The following is a 20,308-nucleotide window of genomic DNA, read 5'->3' on the forward strand; positions in this document are numbered from 1 at the left end:
TAGTGCTCCCCTGTACATAGAGTTAATATGTGTGTGCGTGTGTGTGTGCTTATATGTAGGTTATAAACATATATACACATGTATGCACACATATATGCACATGTATATATACATTTACAAACATACATATGTATATATGCATATAGGCTGCATGTGTGTGTGTGTGAGTGTGATATGGGGATACTAGGTTAATTAGCACAAACATTGCAAATTAAACTTCCCTAATGAAAGATATCACTTTATCTATATAAAATGTAGATTTAAAAAGAAAAAAAGAAATTTGGTCAGTTTTTTTATCTGGGTCTTGCAGCGGGAGAATCAGGAAAGGGCAAGTGGGAGTTTCAGGCCTTCTTGAGAAGAGATCAGTGGTTCCCTGGCCTTCCTCTTCTCACTTCTGATATATTTGTCCTTCATTGTGCTTGCATTCTTGAAGACAATGGTTCTTAAACTGTAGCTGCATCAGAATCAGTGGAGGCACAGATCCCTGTGACCCATCCCCAGAGTATCTGATTCAGTGGGTCCATGGTGTGGTCTGAGAATTTGTATTTTTAATAAGTTCCCAAGTGATGCTGCTGCTGCTGTTCCACCTTGAAAACTTTGAGAACTGCTGCTTGAAGGTAAAGGCTAATGAGCAAAAGATGAATAGGCTTGAAAGACTCCAGGCTGGAAGCCAGAGTTTATTTTAGCTGATGGGCTAGGAGTCACCTTGCCCTTTCTGGGTGAGGAAAACAGAGGTCTGCCTATGCCAAATTTGCCACATTTGGCAGGCTCTTTCAGATGCTTGACATGACTATGAGAGGAGTGTCACAGTCACACTTCCTTTTGGGAGACTGACAAGCAGATCGCATCCATAAGTTTAAAGGGTCTCTTTTCTTCATTGTCTCCTAGGAACAGATGTTATAGTTTACACTGAATTGTCATATTACCCTTAGTTTATATCTGATATATCTTTATCCCTCTCTCTCTCTGTCTCTCTCTGTCTCTCTATCATCTATCAACTTATAACTTTCCCAGCTAAATGACTTGACTATCCGGAAGACGCTTTCTCACAGATGTTGCCCAAAGTTCACCCACTAAGAATGAACCATGGGCATTTAGAACTCAACCTTGAGCACCAGGTTTTACCTAAATGATTATTATTATTATGGCATAATATTGTGGCCATGTGGGCTACCATAATCTCTGCTGTAAATACTGTCAGTCACAATAGGAGGTCTTACTCTGGCCATAAAATCCTACAGATTGCTTGCACCTGTTCTTCCAGTTCTCCCCCTGCATTACAAAATGACCACTGGGAACAAAAGACTAACTATTTTGATGTCCTGGAAGGGTTAAATACTGCTGTTTTGATATCTGCTGGAATTTTGTCATGTAGATGGCATCTGGCCCCAATTCTTAACCCCTCCTGCTACCCATACCCTTCACCATGTAGCTAATCATTGTCCTCTAACTATGGGTTGGGCTTTGTTCTTTGCATCTTGACTTTGGGTTTGGCATGTCACTTGCTTAGGCTAACGGAATGGGGCAGAAGGGATAGTGTCAGTTCTGAGTCCAGGCCCCTAGGGACCTTGTATGTTTCTGCCTATCCTTTGGCACCCGCCATTGCCATGGGAAGGACATGCCTGGTTAGCCCACTGGTCCCAGGTGGTAAAGAGAAACGTGAACTAGAGCTGCCCTTGCCAAGTTGTGCCTGCCAAACTCAGCTTAAAGCAGAGCCCCCAGCCAAATCTCAGATGAATGAGCAAGCCAAGCCTAGATCAGCCAATCTCTGGTTGGCCCATAGAAGCATAAACTATAATAATAGATAATTATTGTTTTAAGCCACTGAGTTTTGGGGTGGTTTTTTATGCAGTCATAGCTAACTTAAGTATTCCCTGATGCCAATGAGACCACCAAAATCCAATTAACTCAATAGGTTAAAATAGTAACCTATGTGGGACATGACTCCCAGGGATGAGCCTGGCCCTGGCATTGTGGGGCTAACAATGCTTTCTTAACCAAATAAGGTTTCAGTGGTTAAGAAATTTCAAATAGAGTTGAGAGGTCATTCTCCAGCCAAATATTACAAATTGCTGCTGTATGTCAAGCCCCAACCAACAATATTCCTGAAAACCCTAAAGAAAACCCAGGGATCTATCTAAGACTCCATAAAAGTTTTACTTATTAAGTTTATTTTCCAGAAATTGAAAACTTCCAGATTTTTCCTATGCCAGATAAGCCCTGAAACTTAGGGGTACCAGTCTGTCCCAGAACATCAACCGGTTGCATTCTCCTACCCCATAATACTGATGCTCCTTTTCAACATTAAGAAGTTAGAATGGTCATTGCCCATATATCCTTGAAGACTAAGAACATGATCAATTGAAAGAGAGGAACTATAACAGAGAAGTTAGGATTTAACAAATGATTATGACTACTGAATCATTATATAGATACTTATTTTTAGTTTTTATTTACTAGTATATTAGAACAGCCAGAAGGAAATACCTGAAATTGTGGAAATGTCACCCATACTATACTTTGAAATTTGATCTATAACTACCAGTTAAACTGTATTTTGAAATGTATCACTTTTCTGTATATATGTAATATTTCACTAAAGATGTTTAAAAAATAAAAGTAATAAAATAGTAACCTATTTATTCAACCCAAGCACTGCTAATTTCCAGGCATTAAATGCTCATGAATTGGTTATGGTTGAAGACATTTTGTTCAGATAAAATATAACATAATCTTAAATCCATGCTATTAAAACTGACTTACATGGGATCCAATAAAAGCTTCTTATATAACATAAATCCATGGAAATGTGTGAGCCTTTTTTATTTGCTTTATTTTACTCAGGATGGATAATGGGAAGAAAAACATGAGCTAATGGAATCAATATGACAAAAATAACTTAAAACCATGTAGCTCTTCTTAATTTACAGTACACCTTAACAAATATTATTTAACAATAATATTATTAGGTAATATCCTCATTTTACAAGCAAAGTAACCAGAAAATTTAAGTGATCTGAGATCCAGTGATTTCTGGCTCAGAAATCAGTTCTGTGATGTGCATTTCAGCATTGTCCTTTTTGGTGGATGGGGACAAAAGTTGAGGCAATTCTTCAATCTGAATTAGAGAAGTTCAAACTGGGATATCACCATTCTGATATAATATGTGATAATCCTGTATGCCTTGAAGAAGCATACATTAGAAATGGTTAGGAAGTTTTAGAAAATCCTTAATAAAAGCTGTTCTGAGAAAGTTAAAAGTTTGTCATGTCATATATTTAGAATAATACAGTGATAAAATCCTGAGTACTTAAATCTGTACTGGTTGCTTTGGTACGAATCACACTGCCTTTTCAATATATTTATCAATGTGTCTTGTCTACCCATTTGATAAAAAGATGCCCTACTGTATTTCATTCATGTATTACCCAAATGTTTTAAATGGAGCTGCACGTAAAAAAGATCTTAGAAGAAATAACCTGAGGGTCTTTCACTAATGGTAGTTTTATTTCTGTTTTCTTGTTTCGCCAAGTGAACTTATTTTAAAGATGCCTGGTCCATAGCAGGTAGATAATAAATACTTGTTAAATGAATATTCTTAGCCATGCTAAGGAACAGCTTGCTGCAAGCAGTGTCAACATATATAAAGATAGCCTGCCATTCTGCTAGGTGTCTCAACATATATTACCTCAACTCATCCTTATAGCAAACCTACATAGTCAGCTCTCTTTTTCTTATTTGCAGATGAGGAAAATGAGGTACGGAAAGATTAAGCAAATTTCCCAAGTTCACACAGCTGGTTAGTGGACACAGCTGGATTGATACTCAGGATTGTAAGAGCAGAAACCTAAAATTGTTTGACTCTAGTTTCTTGCTTTGGTAAATCAAGAAATACGGGCATAACATCATCTCATACGGGCATAACATCATCTCAGTAAAAGTGAAGACTATAATGGGTTGTGAAATTCAGTTTTTGATGTGTTCTGTCACTTAGCCGGATGTAGATCTTATGAATGGGCCCCAGAGATTTTAGGTCTGAGTACAGGCTTGTGGCTGCTTCTGCCATCCTCCTTCTCTTTACGCCATGAACTGGAACTTCTCGGTGCCTGTTCAGAAACAGTCATTCTGATGAAACTCAGATGGCTTTTTCTAAAAGACTTGCTTGCCAGTGGATCTTTAGAGATCTTTCAACAGCTGAGTGCTCTGGACACATCTGCCTCCCTCCACTCATGACTTAGCATCTCACAGTTCCAGATTTGGCCCCGTATGTGGGATGGTGTAGACGGGTGGGAGAGGAGTTCAGCAACAAAGGAATCTAATTTCAGAGGGACTTAAGTATCAAGTCGGTGGATGCAGTTGCCAAGCTGAGAATGGATATGGAATATTTGATGATCTTCAGCTACTTCAGTGACATCCTCCTTGGGATTCTGATCCCTTTGTCTCCCCATCAGAATAACTCCTCTGATATAGCTGAAGGGCAAATCAAGAAGTGACTGGGACCTCAGGGAAGCTACGCTGAAATACAGATTAATGATCGCTTGTATTCCTGCAAACAGAAAAGGGACAGTACAGACATAGCCCTCCATTTCCCACCAAGACTATTTCCCACTTGTTAGAAACAACCAAATAAATGGGAACTAAGTTTGGTATGAAGTCACCAAGCAAAAATCAATAAGAGAATGCACTGTTCATTTTTTTAATACCCAACAAGTCAATAATAATTTCAAAAAGCTGCCTATGGCCAGGTATAACTCTTTTGCTTTACGCATGCTTCTCTCTTGATGTCATGCTGCCTCTTCTTTGGCATTTTACTAGATCTTGTGGGTTCCTGCCAAGGGCACCAGACAGGCTTTCCATCAGGAGTTTTTCCAGACTAGAAGCCAAAAAGTGGCCTGGGGTTGTCCAGAACTCCTTAACTGTTCTTTTCAGCTCCTATCGTTTATGATAGAGGCAGGAGGGTGCAGGACACAATGGCTTATGTCACAGGATGATATGTTGACTCTTTATTCTTAGACAATGTAGAGAAATGTCTCAGAATAATGTGGGCTATCAATGCCGGTATGCAAGTTATATCTGGAAGGAAGGTTTAAGGAATGTGGTAATGGGAAATACCTACCAACCTGAGAACTGTTTCCACCACAGGAAGGAAAAATTCCTCTGTTTTTGCCAATGTGAAAGCTCCAATTACAGCCAATAATGAGCCTGGTATTTGAGTCTCTATGTCCACTGTGGCTTTTGCATGGTGTGAAGTTGGCTGGACTTGCATTGAACACAGACTCCCCACAGCAGCTCTCAAACCCAAGATGGAAAGTTGAGCTGCCTATCAGTAAGCAGTATTTTTTTAAATCCTGGAGCCTTTTCATCATGATGTCATTTGGTTTCCCAGCTCAGATTGCTTCCTAGCTGATATTCTTTCCATCCAGAGTTGCAACGTGTGCCTTATGGTGCTTTGGAAATGCCTTGAAGCTTTCACTCTATTTTTACTTATAGATTTCCACTCCATCTAAGTCAATTTAAGATTGAATTACCTTGTATGAGCCTCTAAAATACAACCATAAATTGCAATGTGAAACAAGCCTCAATGAGACCAAACTCAATTACTTGATGTAAAAATATTAAAGCAGCTAATACATTGATTCACAATTTATTCAATTTTAAAAGGTTAGTTAGTTGGGTAAATAATTTTTTTTTGCAATTCCTTTTCTTCTAACTCTTGAGTTAATTTGTCTTGGTTTCAATTTTGTATTGCCTCTTTCAGGGAGATGTTTATCCATTGTATCCTGTGGGATTATTTGGTTTGAATTTGATTTGTCTAGCTTATCCATAGAGTACTTGAAATTGGTAGTTTGGATTGCAAAGCACACTTCAAAAACATACAAATAGCCTCAGAATAAGCACTATACCTGATTTTTTTCATAGCTATCTTAAATTCTTTTACGTTCAACTGTGTAAAGAGACAAGCAGTGAGTGCCTTCAGCAAGATGAGCCATTGCTTTATTTTTAAAGCTCGCTTATGTCAACGCTTTCTATCCGTGACTAGGTTTGCCATCATTATTCAGGGGTGAGATCAGAGTCCTTTTCTTTCCTAGAGCTGCTTGCCATTTCCTCAACACCTGCCTTGTAAGTGACAGCTCTGTGGGTGTCCTCATAAATTACAAATCATGTGCCTTGGTCCTGATGCCTTGGGACAGGCACAAAGTTAGAAACTGTCCTGTAACTTTAGAATTGTAGCTGCAGGATGGGACAGCTGAGTGGAGAACAGAGATGCACATCAGCAGGGGGCCTGTCAAGACCTACCAGGCCGCTTGCCTGATGCTGGCGGACAATTTGTACCACTGGAAACAGAGTAGGAATTATAAAATGGAAAGCAAAGCCAGCCAGCAGAGGGAATGGTAGCATGCATCACAAATGCAGGATATTTTTTTCCCTTTTTTGGGGTACCCTCCAGGACTAAGATCACATGATAAAAATAAGCTCCTAGTCAGCACCTCACTTTGTTTGAAAATGCAAAGACTGATGATGACTTTCTGATGCCCGAATGGAATAAGGATTTCATTTACTCCTTTTTTAGACTTTATCCTCCCATGGATGCCATAATAAAAGCTTGAAGTGAACAAAAGGACAGCCATACAATATAAATGTATATAATGTAACCTTCCTTCCACATCAGCTACCCTAGAAATGGTACAGTGCCATAGTAATTCATACCTTAAAAAGGAAATATGGTGTATTAGTTAGCAGTGGCTATGTAACAAATCACCCCAAGACTTTGTGACTTAAAACAGCAGTCGTCTAATATTTCTCCCAGGTCTATAGGTCTGACAGGTGATTCTGCTAGCCTGACTCTCCATCTGCTGAGCTCACTCAGGAATCTAAGGTCAGCATCAGGCCTGCTAGCAAGCATTGCTAACCCCAGCTGGATTCTCTTGCACCACCGGGGCTTCACCTGGGACAGCCAGGCATACTCATTTCAATTCCACGTCTTATCTTCAAGGAACTGTCCTGAGCATGTAATCTTGGCAAAAGCATAAGAAAAACAGGAGAATCAGCAAGGAACCAAAACTTCTTAGTCTCTCATGCCACGTTTGCCAGTGTCCCATTGGCTGAAGCAAGTCCTATGACAAACCCCAGAGTCAGTATAGGAGGGGACTATCAATGAGCGTGGGTACAAAGAGACATGAAAAATTGGGACCATACATGCAAACAATTTTCCACACATGGCAAATAGCTTAAATTTGTCAACTGAATTATTGATGCGCTATAACATTCTGATCAGGGTTTATTTAAAGTACGTTGTCTTCAAAATGGTTCAAAAATTAATTGTCCAAGGATCCAATATAGATAATGTGATTAAAATCTTGTTCTCCTTTCTATTCTGAGAAACCTTCAAGGAAGTAAACTTTTGGACTGACCAAGAAATATGGAGGCAGTCTGAAAGACTCCTCCATGCCCCATCTCTCAAAACAAACATAAAAACAAACCAACCAAAACTTTGCCAGGTGTTATCCTCCACTTAGAATGTTTATTCATAATATTAGAATGAAACACAAAGGTCATGTCTGAAATTCTTTGGGTGTGTTACAACAGCAGATCGTGATGTTTCTAAAGTTTTAAATGAGAAAAAAAGTTAGAAGAATGATTAGGAGCCTCTCTTTTCTCCCCTCCACCTGAAATATGTGTTTTCCAGGGCCAGAGGCTACTTAATAGTACATTCCTAGGATAAATTAGGGCTTTCTCATGCTATCCATAGCAAGAAAAAAACTAATCAAATTTCCTGACATATGGCTTTTACCAGGTGTCTAGTCTGGTCAGGATGATACAGGATTTTCTCTTTTGCCTCCTGCTGGAGTGGAACTAAGTATCAGGGCCACACAGACAGCCATGTGCTATGTTCCAATTTAAAAGCAAAACTCCTCTTCTCCAAAAAGAGTGAAATCATTCTTGGTCTTGATGAGCCCCACCTGCCCTGTACTCCTGACATAGTAGAGCTAATTCCAGGAAATCCAAATCCAGTGACCACCCGATATATGTGTGTGTGAGTGTGTGTATACATGCATGTGTGTTTATTAGTGGTCATATACTGTCAGTGCTGCTTTCTCAAGGACCACACTCTGCTCTGGGAATCTGAAAGTTGGGTGACAGATTAGTGGTTCTCAATCTGTGGTTCCCAAACCAGCAGCATCAGAATCACCTGGGGACTCACTAGAAAGGCATATTCTGGGACCCCCCCCACCCAGTCCAGACCCACTGCTTATGTGACTCTGGGAGTGGGGTCCATCAAACTGTGTTTTAACAAGCCCTCAAGGTGATTCTGATGCAGGCTGAAGTTTGAGAACCACTCACTTGGACCTTCTGCAGCTGTGCTGTCCAGTATGGTAGCCACCAGCCACAGGTAGCTAATTAAATGTCAATTAATAAAAATAAAATTAGAAATTCAGGTCCTTAGTCACATTACTCGCACTTCAAGGGCTCTATAACCACATGTGGCTAGTGGCTACTATATTGGATGTCAAAATACAGATAATTTCCATCAAAGCAGAAAAATGTATCCATCATTACACAGCACTGTTCTATAGCTTTTCAAGTCTCCAGCTGAGTTTCTGAGTCTCCAGGCCCTCCAAGTCCTCCTCCAGAGTGCTTCATGTTACGACAGGGCAGGGTCTCAACCTCCCTACCCGCAGAGGTCTTTCATTATCTTAGATGTTGGTCATCTTGAGGCTGCCTTTCCTCCTGTGTTTCTCCCCCTGAGGTTGGAGGTGACAATCAGGCAGTCAACTGGCCACAACTCACCCACAGATGCTTTCATTAGCACATTATGTTTAAAAATGGAATTAGCAGCCAACATTAAAAAATAGGGATATTTTACATAAAAATCCCAGAATTTCCATTTCTCTTAAAAAAATTGGAACATCTGACCACCTGCATGCTTGCCTGGTTGCATAATCTGCTGGGCTGGGAAGCGGCTTGCCCCTTCAGCTGGGTGTGCACACCTGGGTTTTCCATGGACCTCACCTGCTCAGTTTCACTCATTTTTGTAACTGCTTTACTCCCCATTTGGGGAAGTGACCTTGGACTGGCTGCTTTAGGTTTCCCATCATCTCTTCATTAGTCCCTTATTCCAGCGGCTATTGGTATTCTTAGCCTTTCTAAAGAACAGTCCCTAATAAGCCCTCTGAGGATAGTTTGGATGGTTTCTAGTTCCTCAATGCAATAGAGTTTTTGAAAGAGAACTTTAACAGGCCCTCTAAAGCAGCAGAAAGAAGCAGCCCGGTGAAACAACAGTGATGTATTCACAGATGCCCTCTCACTTCTGAGGCAGGACCCAGGACCACTAACTCCCCCTATACTCAAGCAAATGCTCTCCTGGTTGTTTTGCAGAATTTATGAGCCCTTTATAGCAGAGCTGGCCTCAGGAATCAAGAGCACTTTACAAAAACACTGGAGTGTTCTCAGGCTCCCATAGAAGGCAGAGAAACCTGAGAGAAATTCACATAACTCAGTGGAAATCTTAAATTAATAGAGAAGCTGGGATTATTTTTCTTAAAACACTACTACACTTTAATTCAGATTACTGTTTTATGAATTGCAGAACTTTCCTTTTACGGAAGCTCTCTTTTTAGTCCATCTTTATCGGAGATTGACTACATTGACATTCATGATGGGAAGGCTTAACTTTACTGAGGCTTAACTGTTCTCTGAGGTTAGAGAGAGCCTCTCACAACAAAGTCTTCTGTGAGGAAAAGTTACCTGAATATGAACTATTGAGTGAGGTGTACAAAGCAGAGATTCAGTCAACATTGTAGTGATTTTATTTGCTCAGACTCACAAGCCAAGATGAACTACCCTTACTTTGTTGGTCTAAGGCTAACTAGATCTTATGGTTTGTTTATCATATTTTTAATCAAAATTTAAGGCTAAATAGAGCACTAAATTGAGTACAAGAGAGAAAATAATCCCAGCAATATATAGTTATTCAAGAATGCTTTCTAAAAGAGACAAGATACGAACCTGTCTTTGATGACCTAGACTGGGAGAAAGGAAATGGAAAAACAACTAGTCCTCTAGTGTACTTTTTCCTAAAAGCCAGATCTGATCAGTCACTTACCCCACTTCAAACCATTTAATGACTCTTGCTGTCACTGGGATAAGTAAATTCCACACCTTCTAGTCTTTTCCAGTCTGGTCCTAACTAACTTTTTTAGTTTTTTTAGTTTTAGTTACTGCTTTCTCTGATATATTGTACACCAAACACACTGGCATACTTTGTTCTTTCTAAATCCTTTTGTCACTATGTACTTTGGCATTCCTTCTGTCTAGAAGATGCCTCTTTCCATTTTTCTCTCAAAATTCTATTCATCTTTCAATGTGCAGATCAGATCATCTTTGTGAAGCTGCTTCTTACCTCTCCATGCAAAACTGATTTACATTTGGTCTTTATGTAATCAGATTTACCAGTCTTTTTCTTTCTTGCTTCTGTGTTTTATGTACTTTAGAAAGTTCTTTTCCACCTCCATAATATAAATACATTTATTCAGCCTTTTCAACTAGAACTTTCTTGGTTTCATGTTCTTTGCTCCACATGGAATTTCCTTGTTAACATCCTTTTATTTTGTACAGCTAGTTTTTTAAATTGGTCATTGCAAAAACAATACAAAGTATATTTTGTAATACAGGAATTTATATTATTTTTTCTATTAAAATGGCAACTTGAGGAAAACTTAAAAAAAATTTGGGCTCCAATATTACCATGAGTCTACATCTGTTAGCACTTATACTCTTTTGCAACTGGGTACATGTCTGTCTCCACTATTTGACTATGAGCTTGTTGATGAGAAGGACTTTGCTTTATTCATATTTAGTGCCTATGTTGGGTCCTACAACATAGCAAGAATGCATTAACTATTTGAAAAGATGTTGACTACAAATATCAAATTCCCACATGTATTCAAGTATGTATATATATATATATATATATATGCATATGTGTATATATGTTATATACATATACACATATATATAGTTTCTTGTACTTTTACGTATTTGGCAGGAAGGGAATGATGCTTTTAAGTGAAGATCTGTGAAAGTAGATACTATGTGTAATTTTCTTTTGTGTACCAGTGAGAAAGTATCTTGTAAAGTTTGGGTGTTTGTATCCATTAGCTATTACTCCATAATAAAATATCCCATAATTTAGTGGCTGTAAGCAACAGCTGTTTATTATTACTTCCATGTCTACAGGTTGTTTGGAGAGTTCTTTTGATCTTGGCCAGGCTTGCTTATGAGTCTTCGGGTTGGTTGTCTGGGACCAACTGGTCCGGAATAGCCTTATCCAGTAGGACGACTCGGCCCTATTCCATGTGGTCTCAGGCTAGCCCAGGCTTGTTTTTGTGGTGGGGGCAGGTATAGATGAAGAGGAAATATGTAAATGATTTTCAAACATCTGCTTGCATGTTTGCAACTTTCCCATTTTCTAGAGTAAGTTAATGAGCCAAGCTCAGAGTCAGTGTAGGAAGGCACTATCAAAGAGTGTGGCTGCAAGGAGGTATAAGAAATCAAGACAATCAATTCATCACAACCTTAATAAATACATAAAAATAATTACATTTTATGTGTTGAAATATGGTGAACTGAAATGATATTCTTTCTAAAGGCATACTGTAAACTCAGTCCAGTTCAGTAAATCATATTTAAATAATTCCTGTTTTTCCTCATCTGTAAAATTAGAATAATTACACCTACTGCATAAAATTTCTGTGAAAATTAAATGAAAAAATTAACATGCAGTCCATGCACAGTACTTGGCATGAAATTTTCTTCAGTATTCATTGTTTTTCTTTTGCTACCTTCTTCCTGTCTCTAGACTCCATGTAAAGACCCTTGTTTTTTCACTGTCTAACCATATTATATGAAGCTACTGAGAAAAGATATAATATTGTTTCAATTATTTCAGTGGTAGAATACATGTATTTCAGAGATGAATTGACTGACTTAAATATACGGAGGTAGAACCACCTTGAAAAGTCTTTAAAAGAAAATTCTCGTATTGTACAAGACCAGTGAAAAGCACAAGCCATCATTATTACATATTATAGTCTTTACCAGGAGTTGTGTGTGCAATCTGATTCCACATATTTTGTTTTATGTGAAGTTGTTGCTTAGTAACCTTGCGTTAAGACAGAATAGTCAAGAAAGCTATCTCAGGCATTTCTAACTCAGGTCAGCACCATTATATTCCTGGTACAAAGTTAGGAAATTTTGCTCAAGGTCAATGGGCTTAATATTCTTTCCTCTTTCTTAGTTCCAGTTTTTTTTTTTAATCTGAAACACAAGATAACTTGAAATGTTATCTACTGAGGAAGTTGGAAACATTATTAAATTTAGGTTGGATATTGTATTAGTTTCCTGGCTGCTAAAACAAATGCCATAAAAATGGGTTGGCCTAACAACAGGAATATATTGGCTCACGGTTTCAGAGGTTAGAAAGCTTGCTTCTTCCCCGGGCCACTATCTTACGGCTAGCTGGTAATCTTTGGAGTTCCTTGTTTTTGTCCAGCACATGGCAATGCACATGGCAACTTCTTTCTCTTGCAGGTTGCATTGACTTCTGGCTGCTTGCTTGTCCCATGGCTTCTTCTTCCATGTCCCATTTCCTTTTCTTATAAGGACTTCAGCCACATTGGATTAAGGCCCACCCTCATTCAGTTTGGGCACATCTTAACTAATAACATCTTCAAAGGTCCTATTTACAAATGGGTTCACACCCACCAGGACTAGAGGGTGGGACCTGAACACAACTTTTGTGGGGGATGTGATTCAATACCCAACAGGTTCCTTACTTTTCTTTGGTATCCTGCACTTAACTGACAAATAATAAATGCTCAAAATGGGTGAATACTGATCTTTCAGTTTGGCATGTATTACAGAAAGTCTAACTAATAAAATATTTAATTTGAACATTAAAGGGGATAACAATGTCTACATACGTGGTTTTGAAAGGATATTAGTAATCCATTCAGCATGCATTAAATTTTATTAACAAATAATACTATTAGTGAGAGGTTCAATGAATTCTATTCAATCCAACAAATATTTATTGAATGCCATTAAAGGTCAACCACTGTGCTGGCCACTGGGTATGCCATAGCACAGAGGAAAGTCTTATCATACAGGTCAGCGAAAAGTACTGACGATAAACGACTGCTGTGACAGGTGAGTCAGAAAACTCCTAACTTGTGATGACTATCTTGGGTGTATGATCACCTTGTATCCCTGCTCAGGTATCCAGCCTCCCCCACAGGCCTGTAGTTCACTAGGGATTATTTTGCAACAGGGAAATGGTTAATTCATAAAGGATGCCTGACTTTACTCGCCAAAGCTATTGATGCTATTTCTCTCAGTGCTTGTTGTAGGCCACCTCATACAGTTGGAGAAGCATTCGACCTGATAAGTCTTGGATCTGAGAGGCAAAGCTGCTGGCTTTTCCCACTTTCTCACTCTGGCCCTACTCAAAACTGGCAGCTTGCTGTTGTCTTACTGGGCTGCTTCTTTCTATTACTTTAGAGGGGCTGGTAATGTTCTCTTACAAAACTCTGTTGCATTGAGGAACTAGAAACCATCCAAAGTGTCACCAGAGGGCTCATCAGGGACTGTTCTTTAGAAATGCTCAGAATCCCAATAGCTCCTGGAATAAGGACTAATGAAGAGATGATAGGAAACCTAAAGCAGCCAGTCCACTCACTTCCCCAAATGAGGAGTGAAGCAGTAACAAAAATGAGTGAAACTGAGCAGATGAGGTCCATGGCTGCTTCCCAGCCCAACAGATTACAGCCAGGCAGGAATGCAGGTGGTCAGATGTTCCAATTTTTCCAAGGGAAATGGAAATTTTGGGATTTTTATGTAGACTATCCCAATTTTTAATGTTGGGGAGAGGACTAAGACACAGAACTATGGGATATCTTGCTGTCAAAATTAAGATGCCTACCACATGTACATTTTCTAAATAAAAATGGTAAAAGACACAGAAAATTGTTTTCAGTTGAGGGGCTCTCCTCTTAGATAATGTTTTAGCCATAACATTTACACATTTTTTTTTTTTTCTAGAAATTGCCCCAACTTGGGAAGGCAGTAAATTCAACTGACATTGTGATTCAGCAAAATCTGAAGAACCAAACTCAGTTTGATTTTCTGCTGGTTCATTCTGTGGCTAATCGAGTGAGATAAGAAACACTTTCAGCAGGTGTTTTGGTTTGCTAAAGCTGCTGGAATGCAATATACCAGAAATGGATTGGCTTTCACCATGGGGATTTATTAATTTAAAATTTACAGTCCTAAGGCCACGAAAATGTTCCAATCAAGGCATCAGCAGGATGATACCCCTGAAGACAGGCTGCTGGCATCTGGGGTTCCTCTGTCAGATGGGAAGGCACATGGCTGACATCTGCTGGTCCTTCACTCCTGGGTCTCATTACTCTCAGCTTCTGGTTCCAGTAGCCCCCTCTCTGAGTTCCGTGGGTCTTCACTTAGCATCTCCAGGGTTTTTCTCTTTAAATTCTCTCCAAATTTTCTGGGTGTTTCTCTCTCTGAGCTCTCTGGGGATTTTTCTGTCTTTTATCCCCATAAAGGACTCCAGTTATGGATTAAGACCCAACTGGAATTGGGTAGGTCATATCTCAATGGAAAAAACCTAGTCAAAATGTCCCACCTACAATAGGCCTGCCCCAACAGGAATGGATTAAAAGTGCATAACAGCTCCAAACCAGCACAGCATGTTTATAGAAAGTTCTTGAATTTCACTCCATGCTTAGGAGTGATAATTTAGGATTCTGAACTTTTCATTCTCTTGCTTTAAGTTGGTAACTTAGTGCCATCAAAACTAACCTAGAACTCTTTATACTACCATGTTGCAGACTCTGTGGCATCTCATTGAGCACATGGTTCCATGTGATGGCAGATGATTGATTAAACAGCCATCTCACCACTCGGTGCCATGAGCCTCCAGTTTTCCATGTCAGCATGTGAATGGAAGATGTGCTGGCTCATCTTGGCCCGATGACCAATCCCAATGTTCCACATTTCCCTTAGGGACTGTTAACCATTCCCACCACTACCAATCTCTGTATCAGCTAGAGTTTTTGTTTGTTTGTTTGTTTTTGTTTTAAAAGCAACTATATATTAAAATAGAAATTAAAACCAAGGTGCATTCCAGAGTTAGATGCTGAACCAAAACGCAAAATTAGGAGACTGTGCCATTATTTAGGGCATCTCTTAAACCTGTCACCCACATTGAGGATTTAAAAGGGTAAAGATTTTGCTATTAAGGAAAGTTTTTTTTAAAGGGAATTTCTCATCAAGAATAATCTGTGTGAATCTCAACCCCCTATCTCCACATAAATGGAGAAGGTCGGGGAGGGGGGTGTGTGTCCCTCAGGATAGAGGGACTAAAAGGAGACCACTCGATTGCTGAATGTGTATCCTCTGCAGTTTGATAGTTGTTGTAGACAGACCTATGACTACAGGCTGGAAAATTTGGAGACAAGGGGCTGGTGAAGATCCCTGTGGCAACAGAGTCAAGGTGTTCAGGTTGTCCAGTTAGTACTCCCAGAATATTGAGGGAGGGGCAAATAAAACCCTAGTGTCCTGGGCCTTCCACAAAAGAGAGCCTGAGAAGGGTCATTCAAGAAGGTCTCCTGGAGGAATAAGTTAAAACAGACATTAGCAGAAAGAAGTTAGAAGCATTTCTGAGGGCAAAGAGCTGAGGAAGGAATAAGTGATCAGGAGTAAGTGTAGAGTGGATGCAGTTACCCTCTTTAAGAGAACTGCAGCAGGGAGATCTCTATCAATGAGGATGTCTCTGAAGACCCCACAGAGGGGTCCATAAAAGACAGAGTCAGCTTTAAACACCCGCCAGGCTTGGAGAATGGCAAAGATAGGTCTTCATGGACATGACCTGCTTCCTTTACTCTTCTTCTGGCAGAGTCAGAATCCATGATCAAGAAGAAGGGAAAGAAGGGTAGAAGCACATGGCAGGGGGAGAGAAGAGGCTGATGCCCCTTCCCAGACTACAGCTTCTCACCTTCATCAGGCCCGAGTGGGAGGGGGTAGGGAGCATGGAGCGTCAGCCTTAAATCAGGTTGTAGTTTTGATTGTTATCTGGAATTGGGCATTTTAATTACTGAATTGAGATTACATTCTATGACTTAAAGACATTAGTAGCTTTTGATGAAGTAACAAACAATCCCCAAATCTCAATGGTCAACATAATAAATGCTTATTTCTTTCTCATGAGTCTCCAGATTGGCTACACCTAAGCTTGGCTCTGGTTTGCTTAATTTTACTGTGCTTTGCTCCACACGTTTTCTCATTTCAGCACTAGGCTGGAAGAGCAAACTCTACTTCTCCTGGAAGAAGGCAGAAGGGCAAGAAACAGGGCTAGACCATGCAGTGATAATAAAACTCCCTGCACTTTATTCCATTGCCAAAGCAAGTCACATGATCAGCTCTGACAACGTGTCAGGGAAGTTTCTTCCACCTACTCACCTACTGGGAGGCACAGAAAGTCACGTAACAAGGGCGTAGATTTATAATCCTCCTACATGGGAAGAAGTGAATAGTTGACCACAATAACACAATACACTAAAGTGGCCACAGAACTTTTTGTTACCTGAGAATGTCCAGAGAAGTCATAGGTCCTCTCACAAATTTCATATAGGGGCAGAATAAGTAGCAGTTCAACAAATAATTTTAAAGGGACAATGAGAAAAATAACTATTTGCTTTATGATTATGTATCATGAGTCATGCTTGTTTGATATGATAATTACATCATTAACAGGAATTGATTCTATCTAACTTAAGGAAAAAAATCATTTTTCCCAGAAGGATATTTGATTTACTAAGGCAAGGACTCCTCATACCATCTGAAGTAAACTCCAGATCAGTACGGTTTTCTTTAATCCTTCTTTAGCCTAGTGGACACAAATATTGGCATGACTATATATTATTAAGGAAACAAATTTCATTTTTCTATTATCAATATAAAAAACAGAATAAAATATTTGAATCCACAATCTTCTACCTGATTTTAACCATCTCTGTGTGGTTGTAGAAATACAGATTCATGTTGAGAGTAATTTTTCTGAGTTGCTGAGGGCTTAGTGGTCTCCTACTTTCTTACTAAGTGGAACATCCAACATAATCGGTTTTCTAAAATTACAAATTGCGTGTGTGGGAGGCTGCATGTAGTCTGCTTTCACTCTGAAAGATAGACAAATAATAAACCATAGTTCTTTCCATCATTGGGTAGGGAGAGGGGGATGTACACACACACATGTGCGCATGCACACACACACACACACACACACACAACCAATTCTTTGAGAGAACCTGAGAATCCTTATATGTGTGGTGTTTTGCACAACAAAGTTTGGCACAAAGAAATAGAAATTATCTACAATTCGCTCAGAAGAAAAGCTGAGGCCTTGAGTCAGCATGTGTGTCTTTTCACTAAGCCAGCTGCTCAGAAAACATCAGGTTGAGAGATGTCCAAATACATCAATTTGGTTTCTAATTCTGGGCTTAAATTTTCCAAGCATTATTGAATGTCACTAAAGTTCCCAGAGACCAAAGACACATCAACCTCTCTGTGCAGCCTGTTTGCCTCCTGTAAGGAAACCATTATTCTGCTACTCAATTAACTGCTAAGGAGACAGAGAACTATGTGGCCAGGAGAGAAAACCTTCCTTTGAGAGCTAATCAAAATCCAATGGCTTCTGAAACGGGCTTGAAAAGATCATTAATTAAGAAGGATGCCTAAATTTGGCATTCAAGGAAATGGTGTACAAGTCTAACAATAATGGCGTCAAGAATGAAGTCTATATACCACGAGGATGTCCTGCCTTTTACTGAGTAATACAGAAAGGTTTCTGAGTTCCGTTTAGATCTCTAATTACTAGTTAACCATTTAAATTTGAAGGTGGATTTCTTCGGATCTATTTATACATTTACCTCTCTGATGTTTTTTTCAGTCCACCCAAAAGGACAATGCACTAAACTGCAACTGAGAAATAGAGGGTGAAATGTATGTATTAAATTGTTATAACATAAAAAAATAGAGAAGGAGAGAAAACAGGATGCATGCTATTTCAGCAACCATTTGGAGATAATGCTTTGATTTCAGCCTTTGATGTATAGTAGATGTTAATCAATGTTATTTGCACAAATGATCAAAATATTGCTAATTTCCTTTGTTAAAATCATTCTAATGAGCTATGGATGAGACAGTTTCTTCAATCTTATGTGAAAAGGTAGAAAGAATGCAAAAGTTGAGTACGAAGATATTGAAGTGAATGGGAGGAGTTAATTCTAAATGTGTAAGCAGATTACCTTTGGATTTCTATTTTACCTTTTTTCACAGAGTAGCTAGAAGGGGCATTGTGAACCTGATCTGTAAAAGCCTTTTTAAGAAATTCAACAATGTGAAATAGCCCTCTTTTGTGCCTTCAATATCATGGGGTTCAAAGTACAGTTTAATTACAATTTTTGTTTTCATGCTTTTTTTCATATCATAGACCATTTACTGATGACAAGACCCCAACTTCACCTACTTGAAATATGAAATGATGAATTGGATGGAAAGTTTTTCCTGGTTCTATAATAATGACAGCTATTTTGGATCAATTATTGTTATTAATTTATATGTTTGTATTGACAGCTCAAATTGTGCAGTGATCTTAGATTGAATAAGACTTGACTGCATTGATAAAGAAACTAACAATATTTCAGTGATTTAAAGTTGATTATTTATTTATCTTCCATGTGACAGTTCAGGGAGAGCAATCCACATTGATGGACCTTTATGTTCCACATGGTCATTCACGAACAAGGGTCTTTTCATTTTTATTTTCTGCCATCCTTAGGCATTATCCTTGTCTGCATGGGTCAAATCTAGGTTGCTGACACGTTGGGTGGCAGCTGGCAAGAGAAAGCCTCCCCACTGTTCTAAGAAGCCAGCTGTAAGTGGCACCCCACTTCCACCCATTGGCACAGTCTTTGTCCCATGGCTAGGCTTAACGACAAAGGAGTTTGGGAAAACTAGTGTCCTGGAATAGCAGTCAGCAAAATTTTTGTCTAAAGGGCCAGATAGTAAATATCTTACTTTGTGGTCCAGGCTCAACTCTGCCAATGTAGTGTAGAGTGTTACCACAGACAACAGCAAACAAATGGGTATGGCTCTGTTTCCATAAAACTTTATTTACAAAACAGGTAACCAGCCTCTCAATCCCTGACCTAGACAGTCTCATGCCCATCTCCAAGCCTGAATATGATGAAGGAAAGGGGAAAGAGGTCTTTTTGTAAAGCCAGTACCCTGTCACGCAACATCAAAATTTTTTTCATTTTTTTACTAGGCAAGTTATAGGTTTACAGAAAAATTATGTAGAAAGTAGAGTCCCCATATACCACCCCACACATACCCAGTTTTCCCTAATATTAACACTTTGCATCAGTATGGTAACTTTGTCATAACTGATGGAACAATGTTATCACAATACACTATTAACTCGCCCATAGTTTACATCAGAGTTTACTCTTTTTGTTGTACAGTCTATAGTTTTTAAATATTTTTATTCTAGTAACATAAATATATTTTAAAACTTTCCCTTTTAACTACTTTCAAATATGCAGTTCAGTGGACTTAATTACATTCACAATGTTGTGCTACGTCACCAACATCCATTGCCAAAGTTTTCCAACACCCCAAACAGAAACTCTGTACTAATTAGGTATTAACTCCTCATTCCTTGCTCCCTCTCCAGCCCCTGGTAACCTGTATTTATAGTTTATGACTATGAATATGCTTATTCTAATTATTTCATGTAAGTGAGATCTTATAATATTTGCCTTTTTGTGTCTGACTTATTTAACTCAACATAATGTCTTCAAGGTTCATCCACATTGTCGCATGTATCAGAACTTCATTCCTTTTTATGGCTAAAGAATATTCCATTGTGTGTATATACCACATTTTGTCTATTCATCCATCAGTTGATGGGCACTTGGGTTGCTTCTATCTTTTGGCAATTGTGAAAAATGCCACTATGGACCTCAGTGTACAAATATCTGCTTGAGTTCCTGCCTTAAATTCTTTTGAGAATGTACCTAGAAGTAAGATTGCCAAGTCATATGGTAATTCTGTACTCTACAGTTAACTTTCTGAGGAACCGCCAAACTATTTTCCCCAGTGACAGCATCAAATTTTCTTCTATACAAGGAACTACCAGGTTAATACTTGATATGTAAATCACCTTCTTGAA

The sequence above is a fragment of the Choloepus didactylus genome, chromosome 7 (genome assembly GCF_015220235.1).
Source record: "Choloepus didactylus isolate mChoDid1 chromosome 7, mChoDid1.pri, whole genome shotgun sequence".
In the NCBI taxonomy this organism is placed as follows: Eukaryota; Metazoa; Chordata; class Mammalia; order Pilosa; family Megalonychidae; genus Choloepus; species Choloepus didactylus.